This window comes from Crocuta crocuta, unplaced genomic scaffold (assembly GCF_008692635.1).
Source record: "Crocuta crocuta isolate KB4526 unplaced genomic scaffold, BGI_CrCroc_1.0 scaffold15, whole genome shotgun sequence".
In the NCBI taxonomy this organism is placed as follows: Eukaryota; Metazoa; Chordata; class Mammalia; order Carnivora; family Hyaenidae; genus Crocuta; species Crocuta crocuta.
Window position 1 is genome coordinate 740350 of NW_027530508.1, and position 20261 is coordinate 760610.

At 42.0% G+C, this 20261-nt stretch overlaps 1 pseudogene; it reads right to left on the reverse strand.

Moving 5' to 3' along the window:
• Nucleotides 1-2966: 2966 nt before the first annotated feature.
• On the reverse strand, nucleotides 2967-3777 carry LOC144233846 (L-lactate dehydrogenase B chain-like; annotated as a pseudogene).
• Nucleotides 3778-20261: the final 16484 nt, after the last annotated feature.

Sequence of the window (20261 nt, forward strand, 5' to 3'; positions counted from 1 at the left end):
CTGGGTTCAGATTGCACTTTCCACCTGGCTTCTATGGGGCTGTGGGTCCGAGGTCAGGGGCGTTTCCAAAGCCTTGGCGGTGCTGTTTAGATCTGTCCTGTGGATGTGCTGCCCAGTGCCCGGTCTGCGATCTGGGCTGCGGCCTGCCCTATCGTTCAACTCTCAGAATCTGTGGTATGCTATTAGGATTATAGGCACACGTGTGCAGTGTGAGGATGAACTCAAGAGTTTACAACAACTGGGGGGGATTACTTTTCTACATCTCTCACTCCCTGTGGCCTTCCTGGTACTTTCTGCGTGTCTGGGGATTCTCGTTTTAGTCCTTCCAGCAGAAAGATGGACTTCATTTATTCCGTTGTATTACACGCTTCCCGATACTGGGCCCGTTTCTGGGGCCGAGTGGTGGCAGGACAGAAAAAGCATAAAGGCAGTAGGGGTTTAGTCTAGTCAAACTAGAAAGGAGGGTTACCCTTTCTTTTACTATGAAATTCCTTTGTAGCCACCCCATCGCCACCTGTCACAGCCCCCACCACCATGGAATGGTGCTCGGACGCTTGGGGAGGAGAGAATGGAGAAGAGAAATGATGACAAGGGATCTCCCCACACTCTGAGTTTTGGGAACAATTTGCCACTTCTCTCCCAGGAACTAGAAGGCTCTGAATCTCTCTGTGGACAGCGATGGCCACCTCGGGATCTCAGGCTGCATTGCATTCTGGCCAGGGGGCTCTGGGGCAGGGCGTTAAACTCACTGCCAGCTTGGTGTTATTTCAAATGCTCATCTCCCTCATCTGTCTGCTCTGATTGACTTTTTCGAGTCTTCAAATAGTTGTTCTGTGATTGGAGCCCAGGCTTTATGGCTGTACTCTGTGACAGGGATGTCTTGGCATGGGCTTACTCCATCTTGCCCGGGACTATGAAAGGTAAACTTTTAATTTTAATTGTTGGTTTCGGTGAACATTTGCTATTTTCAACCAGAAGCACATTGGATAGCAGGACTATTTCCTTGTGTGCACATGGTACCCACCAGTCTGCCCAGCCACAGGGGGTGGCCAGCTAAGAGGGTGGCATCCCCAGAGAAGTGGGTGGCATTCCCCTAAAGCAGGGATGAGCAACATTTTTCTGGAAAGGATTAGATAGTAAATATTTTGGCCTTGCTGGCTGTTGGGATTCCCTTTCAGCTATTCAGCTGCACTATTATAGCATGAAAGTAGTCACGGGTAATACGTAAATCAGTGGGCATGGCTGTGTTCCACTAAACAGTGTCTTGCAAACCCAGGTGAGAGGCTGCATTTGGCCTGTGGACTGTAGCTTCCTGACCACCGATCTGAGAGATCCGTTCCAGTTGATGATAGCGGCTATCTTTCTTCTGAAGTGAATTCCTTTACTCTTTCTTCAGTTTTTACCACCCTGGAGCAAGGATCTCTATCCTGTGAGTTCATGATCTAGGAAAAGAAAAAATTATCATTCTTTTCATTAATCTATAACAAAATTCTAGCATTTTTTATTACGAATGTAGGCAACAAAAGACAGTAGTGTTCACAGTTCCTGTAACTTTGCCGCCAATAGAAACCACAGATCTTTTACCCTATCCTATAAGTTCTTTTTTTAAAAATTTTTTTAATGTTTTTATTTATTTCCAGGAGAGAGAGAGAGAGACAGCGTGAGCAGGGGAGGGTCAGAGAGAGAGGGAGTCACAGACTCCGAAACAGGCTCCAGGCTCTGAGCTGGCAGTCAGCACAGAGCCCGACGCGGGGCTCGAACCCACGAACCGCGAGATCATGACCTAAGCGAAAGTCGGACGCTTAACCGACTAAGCCACCCAGGCGCCCCACCCTATCCTATAAGTTCTTGCAGATTTTCCAAAATATTGTTTTTGCTCACCACCATTTCCTCATCAGGGAAATTCTCCCACCTGTCACTAGGTCTTGTTCTGAGCATTAATAAAGTATTCCATGTTACATATTGCACCTTAGGTAGTAACGGGCTAGCCATCCCAGAGTTCTTAGCTCTTGCTTTTTCTTTTTTAAGTTAACTATTGAGGTGAGATTCACATAACACAGAATTAACCATTTTTTTAAAAAAAAGTTTATCATTTATTTGGAAAGAGACAGAGCCAGCACCAACAGGGGAGGGGCAGAATTCCTCTCCTCCAGAAAGGGAGAGAGGGAAAGAAAGAGAGAGAGAGAGAGAGAGAGAGAATTCCAAGGAGGCTTCACACTGCCAGTGTGCGGCTGGAACTCATGAAACTGTGAGATCAGGACCTGATCTGAAATCAAGAGTCAGAAACATAACCGACTGAGCCACCCAGGCACCCCAGAATTAACCATTGTTAAAGTGAATGATTCAGGTACTTAGAAATTCACAATATTGTGTATCCGCCACCTTTATCCAAGCCTTTCCTATCACTTGGAAGTTAAACTCCTTACCCATGAAAGAGTTTCTCCTCATTTCCCCTCCTTCCCTTCCATGTCCCCAATCTCTATGGATTTATTAATTCTGGATATTTCATGTAAATGGGATCATGCAATATATGACCTTTTGTGTCCGGCTTCTTTCACTTAGCATGATGTTTTGAGGCTCATTCATATTGCACCATATATTGGTACTGTATTCCTTTTTGCAATGAAATGATATTCCATAATATGTATGTAGCTCAATTTATCTAGTCATCCACTGGTGGACATTTGCATTGTTTCCATCTTTTAGCTATTGTGACTAGTGATGCTACAAAAGTGTGTACACGCACTTGTTTGCGTACCTATTTGCAACTTTTATTTTTAGCAGCACACTATGACAGTTAATTTTATTTGTTCGAGGCTTCTATTGCAAGCATGGGCTTTGAGTCCGTGAGCCCAGATTTGCACATTTAGGAAGATAAAAGCAAGCCGTGATCCACATACAGGGTTGAAAACTAAAGGGCTCAGTTTTAATCACGTTGTAGTGTTTAAATTTCTAGACGCTAGAAGTCACAGGTCTTTTAGGTCTTTCTGGATGTCCCATAAAGTATCTGCACTTTTCTTGAGCTGAGCAACCTCATCGTCCTTCAGCTTCTGGTTGATAACACTGGTTAATCCCTGAACATTTAGGAAGGGCTAAGGAAGACTTTGTTCTCAATGCCATACTTTCTCTTCACCATCGTTGACATTGTATGAATTCTGGATAGATTTTTCAACATGGATTCCATGAGATCAGCCACACTTAATCCAGTAGCCCAGGTGGTATATCCTTTTAGCTTGATGACATCATAGGTTCTTTCAACCACTGTCTTATACACTTTCTTCCAAGTGTCACTGTTACTGTCTGCTCCCAAGTCTGGAGTCAGTTCCTGGAGAGAAACCCCTGCCATATGCATTTTACTCCACACGGCTACACTTGAATGTCCATGTTCTCCCCAAATCCATCCATGGCACCTGCTGGGATGGATGCCAAGTTTTTCAGCTATGTAATAACAAAATCTAGCAGAATCCAGATTACACCAACTTCCAATCACGTGGTGCTTGGATAGTCCATTTAGTTTCCAGGTAACATATATGAGAGTATCCACTAGGTTGGAAACCACAATTATGATACAATTAGGACTGTGCTTGACTGAGAAATAATACATTTGAAGACATTAATATTCCTCTGCACCAGATTTGGATAGCTCTCTCCCTCCCGCTGGAAGATTCCTGAAATTACCACCACAGTTTTAGAATTGGCAATCACAGGGTAATCTCTATCTGCCATAATTTGAGGTGTCTGAAAACATAAGCTCCCATGTTGCAGATCCATCATTTCTCCTTTTGATTGGGAATGCACTGAATCTATAGATACCTTTGGGTAGTACTGACGTCTTAACAATATGAATTCTTTCAATCCATGAACACAAGATGTTTTTCCATATATTTAGGTCTTCTTTAATTTCTTTCAGCAATGCCTTATTGTTTTCAGTATATAAGCCATTCACCTCCTCAGTTAAGTTTATTCTTAGATATTTTATTGTTTAAACAATGTTTATTGTTTATCTATTGTTTACAAAAGATACGCTATTGTAAATGGAGTTGCTTTTTTAATTTCCTTTTTGGGTTGCTCATTGTTGGTGTACTGAAACACGAATGATTTTTCTGTGTTGATCTTGTATCTCACAACTTCACTGTTCTTTGGATCTTCTACACATGGCATCGCGTGACCTGCAAAAAAGATTGTTTATTTCTTCCTTTCCAATATGAATGCTTCTTATTTGTCTTGCTTGCCTAATTGCTCTGGCTAGGACTTCCAGTACAATGTCGAACAGCAGTGGGGAAAGTTGCCATCGTTGTCTCGTTCCTGAGCTTTGTCTGTGATGTCAGCCCTTAGCTCTTGTCTCAAGGGTCTTCTGCCTCAGGATACCTGGTTTTCCAGATACAGGACAGTAGTTTCCTCTGAAATAAAGCTTTTGTAGTTTATTATATATTATATAATATATAATATATGATATATATTATATATAATATAATATATTTATTATATTATATATTATAAATATCATATAATATATATAATATATATATTATATTATATAACCAATANTCTGATGGGCAGTGACAAAACAGGCAGCACCTAGAAACAGGGCTGTATTTTTACCTGTTGACAATAATAAGACCTACGCACGTAAACAAAATTTTTTCACTTCGGTCCTCTCAACAGCTCTCCATCTGTAAATGTGGGTGTGAGCACTGTACATGCAAGTGACTGCCCAAGTTTCATGACTGAAAGAACTGAACTTGAACCTTGTTCCTCAGGCCACAGCTTGGCTTTGAATCCCTGACCTGGAAACTTCCCAAGCATAGTTCCTAGTTCCAGAAGAGCCCTTGGACATTTGCTCCGTCCTTCACCTTTCCCCCCCTCTGGCTGCACTTGTCAAGGCAGCACATGAGCTGTCTACTGGCATGGATTAGGCCTTGGTTTTCCCTGATGTTCTTTAGTTTTGTGGTGGCGACTTTCAAGTTCTGCCCATTTCGTGGGAAACAAAACCCTGCCCATCCCAACTGCCACCAAAGCTGGTAGGCTGAACCTTGACAGTGCACCCCAAATCCTCTAGGGGGCACTGTTGGCCCCGATTGCAGATCCTTAAACGACACCAAGTCTTTACCTGCCCATGGAAGCATTCCAGTGCCACATGGGAGCCTGGATGCCAACACAGGGCCAGTCTGAAGCCTGGCCAGCTCATGTTTTCTGCTTCATGTATATATTTCTTCCTTAAACAAAGTAAAACAAAATGCATACTCTTGTAAAATGCAAACAATACCAGAAATGTTGAAGGTAAAAGATTATGTTTATCCTTGTAGATCCAACACCCCTGAGTGTGCTTAGGAGAGCTGGTCAGTATTGCTCCAAGTGAACCAAGGATTTGGCACACAGGAGGCATGCAGCCACCACAGACTCCACCTTCAGAGGGTCCCGATTACGTCCCAGGTGTGCTGTTCACGCTTGTGCTTGCTGGATGGCCTTCAGCTCATTTCCCTACTTATTATACGGGGATGATTATGACACATATTCTCCAGCGTGGCTTTTAGGGTTGAGTGAAAAGTGCCGTGCTTACCCTCATGTTTGGCACAAGGTAACCTTCAGTATGGGCGGGGGGGGGACATGAGTGAGGTGAAAATGCATCTGGACCTGGGCAAGCGCAGCAGCAAAAACCACAATCCCAAAACAAAGAAAGGGGGCTCTAGTGGAGGCCCCTGGGCCCCCCTGTACCTCTGAGCTCTGCAAGGCCAAGGAAGCTGTAAACCTCTTTGTTCCAGCTGAAGCTTCCTTCATCTGATCCCATGGTTGCAACGCCTCTTGCCTTTTCTTCTGGGGCTTCTGTCCCTTTATCTGAGACAATCAGTTCTGATTATCTGAGCTCCCTCTTACCTGGAGTCTGGGCCTGTGGTCCTCCACGCCCAGGCTGCTTCCTCCCCTAGTCAGAACCACAAGAGCTGACGCTATGACCTCGGGACTCAAGATACAAGAAGGCATTGCACTGCTGAGGTTCGGGGAACATCTTCTCCTGTGGTTGTGGTTGTGTCTATTCCTTTTCTAGTCTTTACTACCCCTCCTATTGCTTAAGGCTGGGGGTGGGGTGGGAGGCCTTAGGCTGGAGCTCCAACCGGATCTGGAAAGAGGATTTAGGAGGTCGATGAACTTGGGCAAGGGAAGAAAATTACATCTTAATTTTCACCAACTGATGGTTGAAATTTAGTATTTCTTCCCATCGTGAAAGTAGTCATCATGCCCTAATGGAATTAACAATAACTGATTTTGCCACCAATAGAATTAATAGATATTTCACATGCAAATGATAGATTATTTATGCTTATCATGACTTGAAAATTAGAGTCATTAGTAGACCCAGAGCTAGATCTCATATTTAATACAGAGCTTTTCAGAGCGGTGGTCTGTGGCCTCATGCCAGTCCCTGCACAATTAGAGTTTCATGACAGGGAATAGAGGAATTGAGTGTAAACATTTAGAAGCTTTTACAACAATTTGACAATATAATGTTTTTTGAATCATATAAAAACTGGGTTTTGTTTTTCAACTTATCTTTTATTTCATATTTTTATTCTATTTGTTGAAGTTGATAGTCCAAGATGGATTAGATAAGTAAATTAGTCCTTCGCCACAGAAAGTGTGAAAAGCATGATTTAATGCACTAACAAGGAAGCGTACATTAAAAAATTATTTTGATAACTATATTTCAACGTAATTGGTTTCCTTTGTTGTTCTGTGTTGTTTTATTTAAAACACTATTCTGCAATAAGATCAGTTTGCTTCAGCAGAAGGCCAGTGGAATCCATGGCGTAGGAAAGGTTGGGGATATTTGAGGAGGGGCTCTGGGACCCTCCATAGGCTTACACCTAAGTCTCAGAGTGGGTGCAGGCCTATCCCTCATCTCAGCCCTGGGACATGAGCAAAGAGTCTTCTTCCCTATCTCCTGGGCATGATGAGGTATGTCAGCTTCCCTCCCAACTTTCCCTCCATATTTTGATTTCCCACTTTAGCTGTATAGATGGATTCTCCTTCTCCTTGAGCTTATCGTCATAATAACTATGTTCTTTCTTTCCATTGCAAAAATTAGGAATAGCCTCTCCTAGAATGCATACTTGCCTTAATTTTTTCTGTGCTTCAAGACCCAGCTGAAGCTCAGCCCCTTCAAAGGAGACCAAGAAGACATGGCCATTCCATGCTACTCTCTTCCTCCTCTGGGCTCCTATAAGGCCACAACCTGGCAGGACAGGAGGAAGCCTGGACAGAAAGGTGGGCATGTAGGTGGTAGGGTGTCTACAGTACTAGACACTTGCAGCCATCCTAGGTGAGGTTAGAACAGTTACAGCTGGTAAAGTAGAGGGAAGACGTAAGTAAACAATGTCAAACTGTGCCGAGTTTTAGGGAGGTGCATCTTGCACAGGAGGAAAATATCTCCTTTGGCTCCTATTTGTATCTGGGGTTTGCCCAGCCCTCACTAGTATATGTCTGTTAACAAAGGCAGAGTTGGTAATCTGCCTGTTCAGACCAGACATGATTAGATCAAACCAGAATTCCTAGTGTTAAAGGTCTTGCCCTTGTATAGGTCTCTGTCTCTGGCCCTCTCTTCTGTTCTCATGGTGGACTTTTCTCTCCAGCCATCAGAGGCACACATGAACATGTTGATCTTTGCTTTTGGCTTAGATTTGAGTTCCCGAAATAGTTTTAGGAGGCCTCTGATAATTAATGTCCAATAACCTCACCCCCAATGCAGAGCTGAGCACTTTGGTTATATATCTTTGGATGGCTGGACTGGTGGTTTCTTCCTTAACCTCTAACCCTGTTCTTTCCATGGACAGGCTACTTGTATGCACTAGTATCTGGGATTAACAGTGCGGCAGTTAGAACATAATAAATTGGCCTTAGGACTGTCTGCTAGGGTCTGGATTAGAAGAAGACCTGTTATCAATGTCCAAGCACTGGCCCCAGGCCCTTCCAACCTCCCTTCACTCTCACATCTCACCATTCCCTGAAATCAGGGTCTCACTGGATTTTCAGGGTGAGGAAATGAATCCAAGGGTCTTAGGGAACTATTTAGCCCTTGGGGTGTCTGTTGGGAGAAAGGAGGTGAGCATTGTGACATCTCCAGCTTGAAAAGTAAACCTGTCCTCAAATTCCATAGAGACAAAGCTTTTTCTCCAAATTATAGCATCTTTTCCAACCACCTCCTGAGTTTGCTGTGTCCTATCATGATAACCACCCAAATTCCATCATAAGCAGTTGTAATCGTTAGTAAAGGAGGCAAATGAGTAAAGCTTTTGATGTTTCTCTTCCCCCTCCTTATCATCCTTCTTCTCATTCGCCTTTTTCTTCTTCTTCTTCTTCTTCATCATCTTCTTAATTATCGTTCCCATCACTAACATTTGTTACATCTTCCCATGGGCCAAACACTAAACCAAAATCACTTCATTTAATGGTTTCATTGATCTCATGAGACACATGCTATTAATATACTGTTCTCTTTCTTACTGGAGATGTATATATGAATGATGGTTAACCTGACACATCCTTTGGGAACCCAGTCCACAAATTGGGACCTCTAGATCTGGAAGTGTCTTGTTTTCTGGGAGTGTCTTTCTGTTTTCTTGTTTATAAGGTTGTAGAGTTTTCATAAAGTTTCTGGGAGAAACTCAGGTTCTGGAGTTGTAGGACTTGGGTTCAAATCTTTTTCCAAAATTTATTGCCCATGAGACTATAGGCCAGTTACTTAAACTCTATAAGCTTCAATTTCCTCATCTATAAATAAAGATAATAGTGTCTACCTAGTGCTTAAGGGTCCTACTGAGCATACAAAAGAAAGAAGGAAAGACAGGAAGGGCTAGATATGGTTGTAGAAAGACATTTCTTACAAGTAAATCGTGTGATTTGGCTATAAATTAGGGGGGGAAGTAAGATAAGTGAGCAATTACAAATAATTGGTGAATTATAAGAATTGGAACTTTGGTCCAGAAGGTTGTGAGAGAGGAGCTCCTGTGTTGCTCAGTCAGGTAAGTGTCCAATCATTGATCTCAACTTGGGTGCTGATCTCAGAGTTGTAAGTTCAAGTCTTGGGTTAGGTTCCACCCTGGGGATGAAGCCCACTTAAAAAAAAAAAGAAAAAGAAGGTCATGAGAGGTACATGGGCTACAATTTCCAACACTTCCTGGCTCAGAAGCTGGACAGCCATGTCCTAAGATGGTCACATAGCCTTGAATACGGGAATCTGGGAAATCGGTGCAACTGGAAGTCAAGTGGAGCCCACTATTATCCAACTCTCCCCTTGAGGCATTCTTCCATGGTTCTGATATTGGCTTTGTATGCTATTGTAAATGTTGGGACAGAAGTGGCTCCCTCCCCAAGTCCTGTGTCTCCCTCTGCCTTTTGGGCTCTGCTGGACCAGATTGGAGGACATCTCCCACATAACCATTGCTATACATGGGAATGGGCTTGGGGTACAGAAAGAAGCCATCTGTCTCAGCTCTCACTCCCTCTTACATGTGCACATGCACACACACAGACACACAGACACACACACACACACACAGCTGGAATGCTTGTACAGACTTGCTATGTATGAAAGATGTCGATGCCTGTTCTCCCAGAAACTTTATGAAAACTCCATAACCTTATAAACAAGAAAACAGAAAGACACTCCCAGAAAACAAGACACTTCCAGATCTAGAGGTCCCAATTTGTGGACTGGGTTCCCAAAGGATGTGTCAGGTTCAGGGGTTGGAAATTCCCATTGAAATTTTTCTTAGGTGTGTCCCAATAAAAGCCTATATCACTCAATGTGGCTAAAATGCTGTATATCCACAATAAAAATATGAAGCAGTATTCCTTCAAAATTCATAAGTAAAGCATTAAATGCCAACTTGGACTATGAGCAAGGTTTTTTTTCTCCCCTTGACTGTTGGTGGTTGATGACAAGAATACTTAATTGAGGAGGAAAAGAAGGTTGATAAGGAATTGAATAGTTTCTGGACACCGGTAGACAGATAGCATTAAACACTTCAGCTCAGGTCATGATCTCACAGCTGGTGAGTTCAAGGCCCAGGTGGGGATCTGTGCTGACAGCTCAGAGCCTGAAGCCTGTGTCAGATTTTGTGTCTCCCTCTCTCCCTGCCCCTCCCCCACTCTCAAACATAAGTAAACATAAAAAAATAGAAATAAATAAGCAGGTCTGGCAGGTCTTTATTCTTGACTGCTACCTGGAGCTAGAGAAGATGGCGAGGAGAGAGTTTGGAGGAGATTTCAGAATGGTTCGAGAGAAGGGGGGCTATATCAAATTTGAATTTTGTATGTGTAAGTCTTTGAAGAGTCAGGTATTTCTACCTCAGGGTGTGCCTATATTTGTCTCCCCATAACAACTGCTCATCAAGTGATCATAAAATTGAATATTTTTATGATATCTTATCCTATTAACACTCTTACTGTCTAGAGTTTGGCATTGACTTAGCAAAAAGTGATATTTCTGGGTCTGAGGTACATTCACCCTCCTTTTGGATCAATGTGCTCCATGACTTCATGCACATATGCAAACACCCTTCTACCAAGCATCACAGATCCCCTGGTCCACACCAAACTCTGTCTCTAACTGAGCCATTGAGCCCTCACACAATTGAAGAATCTGATTAAATGCATGATGAGTGTGCTGCAGCAGTAAGAAAGACAAGGGAAGAATTTTGTGAATGGAGATATTTCTCTCAGCTAGACATGGCAATTCAATAGAAATGGTTATCAGATGAGTCATCCTTGACTCATCCTCTATAAATGGAAAGTTCAGCCGTGCAATAAAGCTTCTAGCTTTTGTTCTCTAGTCTGGAACATGTCTCAAATGATAGGTTGTTGCCTAGGGAATCAAGATGATAATAGTTGGGTTCTTGAATAAGCAAAGTACTTCTCAGGAAAAGGTTGTCGAAAAGACACGTCATCAATACCAAGAACAAAATCAAGTGCATAAAAGGCTCTTAATAACTATTTGTTGAATGAACTCATTTATGAATGAACAGGTGGATGAGGAAGAGAGGAGTTGGGGATTACTCTTAATTTTCTGGCATGGGAGACAGTGCTAGGTTGCTAGGGGGTAGTGTTAACTAAGGAGATACATGAGGGGGGAGGTCTTAAAAACTGGTTATAGCTTAAATTCAAGGAGTTTAATTTTGAACATGTTGGATTGAGAGGTCTGTGTGAAGTCCAGGTGGATATGTGGATATATGTTGTATAGAGCATATATTATGAAAATAATAAAGCCCTTGCTTATGTAAAGGGAGCTTTGCCAGGATTAATTTTCCTTCCTTTTGTTGGACTCATTCAATCTTCTGTCTTTCCAGATATTCTATTTTCCTTTCACAAACATTTCTGGATTGTATGTCATTTGCAAAGCTCTATCTTAGGCACTGAGTATATATGAAAAGGAACTGTTTTAACTCATTCACTTAATAAACATTTTGTTGAGCACCTACTATGTGCCAGACATTGTCCTAGTTATTATAATGGTCAGTACACTAGTGTACCAAACACAGCCCGTTCTCAGAAAGAATTTTAAATCGTTTAGATTATCAGACAAAGACTCACAAAATAAGTAAATGACTGTTCAAGACCACAGATTGTTCTTTATCTGTGTGCACAGGACTTATATACATTAAATAAATGATTATTCTTAAATCAAATAAGTGAATTTTTTCAAAGCTTCCTAGGAAATTGATGCCAACAGGAATCAACTGGCTCTTCCTTCCTTTCTTTTTTTTTTTAATTTTTTAACATTTTTACTTATTATTGAGAGACAGAGAAACAGAGCATGAGTATGGGAGGGGCAGAGAGAGGGGGAGACACAGAATCTGAAGGAGGCTCCAGGCTCTGAGCTGTTAATACTGAGCCCAACACGGGGCTTGAACTCACAAACTGCGAGATCATGACCTGAGCCAAAGCTGGACGCTTAACCGATTGAGCCACCCAGGTGCCCCTCAGCTGGGTCTTTCTAATTTCAACACTTCTTGCCACTTTGAGCCTTTTAAGAATATATATTTTTAAATAGTCCTGCAGTGAGCCTCTTTATCCATAGTATAAGTGGTGGAAAACAAAACCCATGAGGCTTCCTAAGGTCCCAGATTCAAAGAGAAGACTGAAGGTTTTGAAAGGGTCCCTTAGTAATGGAAATGCTAATGACTACTGGAGTCCATTACTTTAATTGCTATATTTTTGCAGACCTGAGTAATAGATGATCTCATTCAATCCATCAAACACTGCTTTACAAATCCAAGAGAGTGAAAAATTAAAAACAACATTAATTCAGTTATCCTGTTTTTAATGCTAATTCTGAATGTCATAACTTAGCAAACAGAAACATTTTTTAAAATCTTAAAAATAAGTGTGAGGGAAAAACCACCATGTACACCCACCAGAATGTAGAATGGTTAAAATAAAGTCAGAAAAGATCAAAGGTTGGCAAGGATGTGGAGCAACTGGAATTGTTATTTCTGGTGGGAGTAAAAATCAGTGCAAACACTTTGAAAAATTGTCTTACAATTTCTTATAAGGTTAAATATAACTACCCTATGATTCCTAGGTATATGTCTAACAGAACTAAGTTAGTATTTTCACCAAAGGCATCTACAAAAGTGTCTATAGCAGCATTGTGCATAATATCCTTAAGCAGAAATAACCCAAACATTCATTAACAGAATAGATAAATAAATAGGGATATATTCATACTACTGTATATTACTACTCAGAAATGAAAAATACCCTACTACTGCTATCTACAACAACATGGATGAATGTCTAGTAAAAGAAACCAGACACAAAAAGAGTACATGCTGCCCAGTTCCATTTATATAGAGTTCAACTACAGGCAAAACGAATTGATGACTATGAAAGTTACAATAGTGGTTATCTTTCTAGGACATTGACTGGGAAGATATGAAGCGCCCGTGAGAATGCTGCAAATGTTCTAGGTCTTGCACTGAGTGACGGGTTACACAGGTGTATACATAGAAGAAAAATCACTGAGGGGTGCCTGGTGGCTCAGTTGGCTAAGCGTCTGATTTCAGTTTAGGTCATGATCTCATGGTTTGTAGTTTCGAGCACCGCATTGGGCTCTGTGCTGACAGCTCAGAGCCTGGAGCCTGCTTCGGATTCTGTGTCTCCCTCTTTCTCCCTGCCTCTCCCCCGCTCACGCACTCTCTCTCTCTCACTCAAAAACAAACAAACAAACAAAAAACATTAAAAACAAATTTTAAAAAAGAAAAAAAACATCATTGAGCTATACATTTAAAATTTGTGAACTTTACTACATGTCACCTACCTATTATTTAAATTTTTTTATATGTTTATTTATTTTCTAGAGAGAGACAGACAGGTAGACAACAGAGCATGAATGGGAGAGGGGCATAGAGAGACGGAGACACAGAATCCGAAGTGGACTCCAGGCTCTGAACTGTCAGCACAGAGCCTGACGCAGGGCTCACACTCACGATCATGACCTGAGCCTAAGTCAGCCACTTAGCCAACTAAGCCACCCAGGTGGCCCTAAAACAATTTTTTTTTAATGAAGTAATGAAGTAATTTGGCCCAGTGTGGTTCACACTTAGTCCTCCACTGACCACAACCATGGGAGGTGGCTGACAGATCCATCTGAAGAATCCTTGATGATCCTATCATCACTCTGCCACAGGACTGACTACCAAACACCTATACAGTATTATCTTATTCATCAAATACTTATGGAGCACTTGCACTGAATAAAGTGACATGGTGGGCACTGCACAGACCCTTCATTCAGCTCTTTCCTCTCTGCTTCACATTTCATGTTCACATCAACCCTAGTTGGCTATTCTCTGCTCCTTCTTGCAACCCATCTTCATCCACTCCCATCATTTATAGATGAGAAAATTTTAGAACTGGGACATTCCACAATCAGTAAGTGACACCAGGAGTAGGCGGCAGACCTCTAGGCTGCTACCTGGAATTGTCCTAGTCAAGACCATCCCTCTAAGCTAAACCAGAGAAAAGAGGAATCTTCTCTAGGGTGCCACAGTGAAGGACGCATGTTTTCCAAAAAGGAATAGCCTTTTCCTCTAGCCAACATAAGTTAGCATAGAGAAGTAGACTTTGTTCATGGGCTATTCTTATCATTTTTGAAGTTAAGATTCTTTAAAGGTGTAAGACAGCAGACAGGTGAATTTAAAAAGAACAAAATGATGAAATGATATAAGTGGAAAGAACCATAACTATTGCAAGCCTATAGAAGGTGATCAGTAAAAGTTAATTAAAGCCAATGGTCTACCTTTGGAGTCCAGGCAGCAGTCAATGTCAAGGGAGGCAGAGAGTATGGGTAGTGGGTTGGGCAGGAAAAGTGAGTAACTAGAGGCGACGAGACCAGATGGATCATCTCAGGGATTTGCTCTCTTGCTTGAATGAACTGGATGTTTCCCAAGGACAGTAGATGTGAGCCTTGCACAGAGGAATGTGGCAGAACTGAGCACCCACTCTGGAGAGTGCTAGAACTGCTTCACCTTGCTTTGACCTGGACATGTCAGTCTCACTTGATGGCCACATGGCCCTAGGGTTGTGCTGAAGTCTATGTTTGAAGAACTTATGGCCCTGGGAAGCAACGTTTACCCACTGTTTCATGTGAGACTCAGCCAAGAAGCCACTGAAGAGTATTCTGTCTGGAGGCACCCATAAATCCCACTGTGGTCTCAGGAGGTCCACCATGTTGGTTGGTAAAAGGCAGCCACCAGGATCTGACTAGAGAAACAAAGCTGTTTCCTTCCCATGCTTACTCGCATCACATAGAAGCTTTGAGTACACTACTTAGACCCCTTTTCCAGGTGTCTTACAAGCATCACAGCCTCACAGCCTTTCATGGGGAAGAAAAGCATGATCTATGTGAGAATGGAATGAGAAAATCCCAACTTCTAGTTGCCGCCATTCCGTTGTCTGGCTGTGACACATTCTGTAAATGTAGCATCTTCATCTATGACAAGAGAGTATTGCCATTCCACTCACCTCTCAGGCTTTCGGTGAGGATAAAATGAGAGAACTGGTATGGAAACACCAGAAAAAGGTGAAGCGTTTTCCAATTTTTTTTAAAAAAAGGGGCAAATGGCTTGAACAGATCTTTCACAAAAGAAAATATGAGTGCCCAGGAAGCAAATGCAAAGACACACAACTTAACAAGTTATCAAGAAGATGCAAATTAATAGCAAAAATGCCACATTATGCTCATTAGAATGTCTATAATCAAGGACTGATAATACCTGGCCGAGGACACAAAACAGCTAGAACTCTCATACGTTGCTGGCGGGAACGTGCAGCCCCTTTGGAGGTTATTTGGCAGTTTCATAAACAAGTCAGCATACACTTAGGATCCAGGAACTCAACGCCTGGGTATATATCCAGGAGACATGAAGAGTGATGTCCACAAAAACACTTGTACAAGAATGTTTGTAGCAGCTTTATTGTCAGTCGCCCCAAACTGGAAACAACCCAAATATCCATCAGCAGGAGAATTGATAACCACACTGTGGTCCATTCACACAGTGAAATATTGACAGCACTAAACAATAATGTACTTCTGAAACAACCTGGATGTATCTCCAAACATGATTCTGAGAAGACGAACTGATACAGCAGAGCACATATTGTATGATTCTATTTATTTGGAATTCAAGAACAGACAAAAACCAATGGATGGTGTTAAAAGTCGGAGTAGAGCTGGCTCTGGGGTGGGATAGATTAGAAGCATGCCAAGGGAACTTTTGGGTAACAGAAGTGTTCTACACATTAAAAAACTGGGGGGAATTGCATTTTATTTTATTTTTTTATTGAGATATAATTGACATATAACGTTATATTCGTTTCAAATGTACACAATGGTTCAGTATTTGTGTATATTATGAAATGATCACCAACAGTAAGTCTAGTTAATATTCTTCACCATAAATAGTTACAAAAAAAGTTCTTTATTGTGATGAGAACTTTTTAGATCCACCCTCTCAGCAATTTACAAACATGCAATACAGTATTGTTAACTATAGTCCCCATGCCGTACATTACATCACATTACATGACATTTATTTTATAGAAGTGTCCTCCATCTTCATTTGGGTATTGGTTATAGGGGTGTATACACTTGTCAGGACTCACCAAACTGTATACATCTGTGCATTTTAAATATGTAGATTAGTTACTTTAATTTTTTAAAGGCTTTGGAGTTTTTTGTGTGTGTATTGTAGAACCATAGGGCATTTCAAATATTTTTTTAAGTATAGGAAGATATGGATATTATATTACAGAAATTACAAAAAAGGAAAACAAATCTTCCAGAGTCAATCAACATTCATTGTTTTGATTTATGTCCTTCCACTTTTTTTTCGACATGTATATGTTTTGCTTTGCTGAATCAGACTTCTGAAAGTAACTGTGCCATTCTTCCATTTACAGAAGAAGATACTGAAGCTGAGGTAGACAGAAACAAATCAAGGCAGGTCCTGGTCAAACCCAGGGAAACTCAAGACCAGTTCTCTCACCTCTAAATCTGTGATATAATCAAGGTTATATCTGGTCTCAAGCTTCAAACCAAATTCAAGATTAGAGGGGTGGGACTCTTCAGTCACTCTACCACTAGGGAGGGGAAAGCTGTTGGAGCTTGAGTTCAATCAGGTGGCCAATGAGTTAACCAATTGTGCCTTTGTAATGAAGCCCTAAGAGAATTTCTGGACACTGAGGCGTGGTGAATCTCCCTGCTTGGTGAACATAGCGATGTCCAGGGAGGGTGATGCACCACGATTCCACACCATGACTTCCTGGGAATGGAAGTTCTGTATCCAAGACCCTTCCACACTTCGTCCTATGCGTACCCTTTATAATAAAAGTCCAATCATAAATATAACCCTTTCAGTGAGTTCTCTTCCTATTGCTAGCTTCTCAATGGACTTGGTGCCCATCCCAAAGCCAATCTCTTTTCTCTCCCCTAAGTGTCCTCTTCTGAGTGTTTGGACCTCTGTTCTCCACTTCTGTGATCTGCAGCCAATGACACCAATAATGCCAACGACTTACTAAGCTTTTACTCTGTGCCAGGCCTTTACACATCTCTCTCTTATATGCATGCAACACCATACAGGAGACATTACTATCATCCCTGCTGTGCAGACAAGGAAGCCGTGGCTCAGGGAGGATGAATCACTTGCTCAAGGTCACAGAAGGTACTAAGTGGCAAAATCTGTTGCTTCACACCTGAGCCCTTCCGTGCACATTACTTTCCGAATGAAATTCTCTCCCTCCTCTGCTCATTCCCTAGGACATTGTCCCCTCAGTCCCCCCCCCTCCCCCCAGGAACCACCAGTCTTTCAATAAATATTTGTTAATTTTCACTGGATTATAAGTTTATTTATTTAAGAACTGGAGGCCCTGGAGAGCAGGAGCAAAGTGGAGACCAGTAAGAGACAAGCTTTGTTCCCCTCTTTGGGGCCTGGAGAATTTGTTACTTTTTCTACTGACCTTGTTAGTTAAGGTTAAATCTTGTTAGTTTTGAAAATTCCATGCTAGCCCCCAAGGGCCAACAGATGACCCCTGGCAGCTGGGAGGAATTGGGTCTAATTCTGAGAGGAAAACAGCCCCTCGTGCTGATTGCTGGTGGTTGTGCTCCCGGCAATTGTTATTTTAATCAATTTCTCTGTGTTCAGAGCACAGGACAGCAGCCTTTTAAGCATCCGGGGAAATTAAACACATAAATCATTTAATCGCCTCCCTCCACCCCCTCAAAACACACATGGCACAATAGAGTATTGCATCAATAGTTATTCCAGGGAGGAAGGGCTGGTCTCCATTCACCTGATTCAAAGGCAAACTTCCTACAACTTGCCTCCCATTTTCTACCTCTATTACCAGCTTCCCATAGTACATGACTAGACTCACCAGATTTCCTATTAAAGAGGTTTAAATGGCACACTTCTCCCCAGGCTTAATTACATTCTTCCCTCTCCTTACACAGAACTCTGTCATCTTTAACAATCTGCAGCAAAAGTAGACTCCTAAATGTTGGAAACCATGTCTGGGGGGTGAAGGGGGAAAATCTGGTTTCTACAAAAGGCCCTTTTAATCCTCATTCTGCTTCTCTGGACTCAAGAAGAGCCTATTTGAGGGATGCCTGGGTGGCTCAGTTGGTTGAGCATCTGAGTTCACGTCAGGTCATGATCTCAGGGTTCGTGACTTTGAGCCCATCAGGCCCTGCACTGACAGCAGGGAGCCCACTTCAGATCCTCTGTCCCTGTCTCTCTGCCCCTCCCCTGCTCACACCTCTCTCTCCCTTTCAAAACTAAGCATTAAAAATAAAAGAGCCTATTTCACTCTTTCTGAAGGCAAGTTGAAAATATATTAAATAGCTTTTTTTTTGAGGTTCAACTGTGGATCATTTGATTATGTTTTCATTTTGGTAAAATATATAAACAAAATTTGTCATTTTAACCATTTTTAAGTATATAATTCAGTGGCAAGAATCACATTGTCAATGTTTTTGAGAATCGCCATGAACACTATCTATTTCCAAAATTTTTCATCATCCTAAGCAGAAACTGTAATCATTAAGCAATAGTTTTGTAATAGAGTCTCCTCCCTAAGGAAAGGAAAAAACCTCAAGGCAACCTGGCTACATGCGTATGTGACAACATCCCTCATGACCTTGTAAGATGAGACCACTTAATCAGACTGCATATTTGTGTGTTACTATATATGGGAAACAAAGAAGGAAAAATATATAAAAAACTACGCCACGTGCCGTTCGGGGCTCAGGTCTTTGGGTACAAACCCAACTGAGCGGTGCCGGCAGGAATAAAGTTGCTCCCTGGAAAGAAAAGCCTCAGTGTCATGACTGTGTAAGAATCCGGCTGCAGTTTCCCATTTCCCCTCCCCCACTTTGTCACCACTATTCTGCTTTCTTTCTCTATGAATTTGTCATTGTAGATACTACATGTAAGTGGAATCATGTGATATTTTCTTATGTATCTGACTGGTTTCACTTAGTGTATTTTCGAGGTTCATCCATGTTATAGCAGGCATTAGAACTTCATTCGTTTTTATGGCTGAATCATATTCTATTGTATAGATATACCACCATTTTTTTTTTTAATCCTTTCATCTGTGGATGACACTTGGGCTGTTTCTACCTTGTGGCTACTGTGAATAATGACGCTATTAACATCTGCATACAAGTGTTTGAGTTCCTGTTTCCGTTCTTTTAGACAATTACCTAGAAGTGGAGGAGTGGAGTTAATACATCATCTTTTTCTAAGAGGGTGGGCTTGCTTGGGGCTGCACTCGCTCTGCCATAAGAGCTTCATGTTCCTGTCTCTGCCAAGCCCTCTTCCCTCCCTTCTACCCTCTCCTCCTTCCCTTTCCTTGGAGTTGACCATTATTTCTTTCTGGTCCATGAACCTCCAGACATTTTTCCTATTCATTACCTAAACTCACAAAACTGCTGCATTGAATTCCATAACATAGATAAGCATGGCTTATGCGGACTTTTCCCTATTGGTAGAAAGTGAGTTTGGGTTCGTGATTGCAACAGAGTTGTAATCAACATTCTAGTGTATGCATCTTTAGGCCTCTTGGATTGGTGCCAAGAAGTAGAATTGCTAGGTCACTGGAAAACCTTGTTTTGAATTTTAAAAGTTATGGCCACAAGGTCTTCTGAGGGTCTATAACCAATTTACTTTTCTGCCAGTTGCATATAGCCCATTCTCACCAACACTGACAGTGCCTGTGCAGAGGTAGGCAGTCGTTCACTAGTGGGTCTTGCTCTGGTTCCTTTTTTTTTTTTTAATACACTTAGGTTTTTTTCCATGTTTATTTATTTTTGAGAGAGTGTGCAAGCTCGAGCAGGGGAGGGACAGAGAGACAGGGAGGCAGAGGGTCAGATGCAGAATCTGCATTGTCAGCCCAAAGCCTGAAGCAGGGCTTGAACCCATGAGCCCCGTGATCATGACCTGAGCCTTAAGCAGATGCTTACTTGACTGAGCCACCCAGGCACCCCAGTCCTGCTCTGGTTCTATCCTTCAGAGCTGTTGTGGAGAAGCAGTCAGACAGCCAGCAAACAGCTGCATTTTCAGCTCTCTTGCCTTTGCCATTAGGGGCGGCCATGTCACTGGTTCTGGTCAAAGATAACCGAGTAGAAGCGACAAGCTGGCTGGTTAAAACCTCTGGTATAATCCCTCCTCTGGTATAATCCCTCCTCTGAAGGGAGGCAGAGTGTC